Source organism: Manacus vitellinus, unplaced genomic scaffold (genome assembly GCF_001715985.3).
Source record: "Manacus vitellinus isolate BGI_N305 unplaced genomic scaffold, ASM171598v3 scaffold_82_pilon, whole genome shotgun sequence".
NCBI lineage: Eukaryota > Metazoa > Chordata > Aves > Passeriformes > Pipridae > Manacus > Manacus vitellinus.
The window spans coordinates 1,943,461-1,947,029 of NW_021940828.1; the positions used below are offsets into that span (position 1 = coordinate 1,943,461).

The window sequence follows — 3,569 nt, forward strand, 5'->3', positions numbered from 1 at the left end:
GCGGTGGGAATTCCATACAACCCTCTGCCACATTCCCAAAGTGATGGCCAAGGAATTCCCGCCGGAAACGTGGCCGATCCGCCCTCCGGAGGTGGGAGCGGGAGATCCCCCGGAAGTCACGGGCACGGCGGATGCCAGGGAAGGATAGGGATGAGCTGGTGGATCAAGGTATGGATGAATCCCAAAGCCGTGGAGGCACCACTGATGCCGACGGAAGACGGGATACGGAGGAGCACTGGCTGGTGTTTGCTGAGGATTCCCGAACCGCTGCCCGGAGAGAGAAGACAATTCCATGGGAATGGAGACCACAGATGGATATCTGAGGGCTCTGGGATGTCTGAGGGCCTCGGGATGTCTGCGGTGACGTGTTGTGAGTGCCAGGACCTCTGATGGTCTCCGGCCCCACCTCTGGAAAAACCTCCTCTGGGAACCTTTCCTCTGGGGCTCTCTGGTGATCCGTCCCCTCCCATCATCCCGAGCCTCGGAGATCCCCGGGAAGGAGCTTGGCTCGGCGCGGGATGCTCCCGGTGCCTCCACGGGAGGTGTCCCAGCCCTACCAGACCCTCGTCTCCATCTCCCTCCAAGATGACTGAATTTCCTCTTGGATGTTCCGATGCCGCTCCCGGCATTGGAATCCGCCAATTCCCGCAGAGTCCCGCGCCGGGACTCGCGGCACCTCCCACTCGGCAAAGCCGACGATCCCGAGGTGGGGAGAGTCTTCCCAGAGGTTTTGGCCTGTAGCCACGAGACCCACCAACGTGCTCCAACCCTGCTTGGTGTCCACCAGGAAGATAAAAAGTGGGATGGAGACAATTCCACGCGAGGGAGGACAACCTGTCCCTCCTGGGCCTTCCGGCCTTCGGGCGTTTGCTCGGTTTGGATCTTCCGCGTTTTTCCTCCTGGATGGTTTTCCCCAGGTGCTGGTTTCGGTGGTCCCGGCACCAGGCCGGTGTCTGGATTTGATGGATGAGGCCTCTCGGAAAGGGATAAGGCAGGGATGTGGTGGGATGAGGGCAGGGGTGCCGAGGAAGGCCGATGACGCTTCTTTGGAAGGGACACGGTGGCCGGTTCCTGGGAGCTGGGAGGAGGCCGATGTCACACCTGGAAGGCACGAAGGAGGATCTGGGAAGCTCCAGTCGGGCTCCTCTCAATCCTTGGAGCACATCACCCAGCAGAACAGCTCCGAGGGGGTGAAGGACAAGAAATCACGGGAGCAGCGGGAATGGGTGCACCCTCGGCCGGGAATGTAGAGCCGGCTGGGAGAGCTCCGGGTGCTGCTGCCATCCAGAGGAACCTTCCTGGCCTGGAGAAACGGGTTGGCTGGAACCTCGGAAGGATCGACAAGGAGGAAAGTCCTGCCCTTGGGGAGGAACAACCCCGGGCACCAGGATGTGCCATGAGGACATGCCAGAGGTCCCTTCCCACCTCCACCATCCCTTACCACCTCTGCCATTCCTTCCCACTTCCACCATCCTTTCCCACCTCCATCATCCCTTCCCAATTCCACCATCCCTTCCCACTTCTGTCATCCCTTCCCACCTCCACCATCCCTTCCCACCTCTGCCATTCCTTCCCAAATCCATCATCCATTCCCAATTCCACCATCCCTTCCCACCTCCACCAACCTTTTCCACCTGCACCATCCCTTCCAACCTCCACCATCCCTTCCCACCTCCATCATCCCTTCCCACCTCCATCATCCATTCCCAATTCCACCATCCCTTCTCACCTCTGCCATCCTTTCCTACCTCCATCAATCTTTTCCACCTTTCCCACCTCCCACCTCCACCATTCCTGCCATCCCTTCCCACCTCCACCATCCCTTCCCACCTCCACCAACCTTTTTTCACCTCCACCATCCTTTCCCACCTCTGCCATCCCTTCCTGCCTCCATCATCCCTTCCCACCTCCACAGTCCCTTCCCACCTCTGCCATCCCTTCCCACCTCCATCATCCCTTCCCAATTCCACCATCCTTTCCCACCTCCATCATCCCTTCCCAATTCCACCGTACTTTCCCACCTCCACCACCCCTTCCCACCTCTGCCATCCCTTCCCACCTCCACTATCCTTTCCCACCTCCATCATCCCTTCCAACCTCCATCATCCATTCCCAATTCCACCATCCCTTCTCACCTCTGCCATCCCTTCCCACCTCCATAGTCCCTTCTCACCTCCACCATCCCTTCCCATCTCTGCCATTCCTTCCCAAATCCGTCATCCTTTCCCAATTCCACTATCCCTTCCCACCTCTGCCATTCCTTTCCACCTCCACCATCCCTTCCAACCTCCACATTCCTTCCCACCTCCATCATCCCTTCCCACCTCCACCAACCTTTTTTCACCTCCACCGTCCCTTCCAACCTCCATCATCCCTTCCCACCTCCACTGTCCCTTCCTACCTCTGCCATCCCTTCCCACCTCCATCATCCATTCCCAATTCCACCATCCTCTCCCACCTCCACCATCCTTTCCCACCTCCATCATCCCTTCCCAATTCCACCATACTTTCCCACCTCCACCACCCCTTCCCACCTCTACCATCCCTTCCCACCTCCACTATCTCTCCCCACCTCCACCATCCCTTCCCACCTCTGCCATTCCTTCCCAATTCCATCATCCCTTCCCACCTCTGTAATTCCTTTCCACCTCCATATCCCTTCCAACCTCCACATTCCTTCCCACCTCCATCATCCCTTCCCAATTCCACCATCCCTTCCCACCTCCACAGTCCCTTCCCACCTCCACCATCCTTTCCCACCTCCACCATCCCTTCTCACCTCCACTGTCCCTTCCCATCTCCACCGTTCTTTCCCACCTCCACCCTCCTTTCCCACCTCCACCATCCCTTCCCACCTCCTCCATCCCATGACTCACCAACTTTTCGGGCTCATGCCCAGCTGGAAGACCCAGGAGAGCATGGAGTGGTGGAGTAGGAGTGTGGAATTCCCTGGGAAGTGTGGAGTGTGTCCATCCAGGAACAGAGCCCGCTTAGGGAAGATCAGGAGAGGGATGCTGAGCACGGCCATGGCTTCCCAACATCTCCATCACCATCACCACCTCTGGGAGCCCAGGAATGGGATCTGGGAGGGGAATGAGTCCAGGGAAGCGCTGATGAGCTGCCGGCACTTTTCCTGGGCGTCTTCCAGTGGATTGCATGGCTGGATGGGCTGGAAGTGGGCGGATGTCAGAGCACCGGGAATTTAATGATGACCTCTGGGCTCCCTCCCAATCCAATCCAATCCAACCCAATCCAACCCAACCCTCCCAACTCAACCGAACCCAACCCAACCCAACACTTCCAACCAAATCCAACCCTTCCAACCAAATCCAACCCAATTGAACCCATCCCCACCTGATCCAACCCTCCCAACCCTCTCAGCCCAACCCATCCCAACCCTCCCAATCCAACTCAACCATCCCAACCCTTCCAACCCAACCCAACCCATCCCAACCCTTCCAATCCAACTGAAACCAACCAAACCCAACCCAACCACCCCAACCCAACACAACCTTCCCAACCCAACCCATTCCAACCCCTCCCAACTCTCCTAACCCAACCGAACTCAT

At 58.1% G+C, this 3,569-nt stretch overlaps 1 long non-coding RNA gene across 1 annotated transcript; it reads left to right on the forward strand.

Annotated features, from left to right (window-relative positions):
* Positions 1-1,111: 1,111 nt before the first annotated feature.
* Positions 1,112-3,165, forward strand: LOC115307995. Its single transcript, XR_003916349.1, has 2 exons — positions 1,112-1,413; positions 2,900-3,165. It is a non-coding gene; the product is annotated as an uncharacterized LOC115307995 (long non-coding RNA).
* Positions 3,166-3,569: the final 404 nt, after the last annotated feature.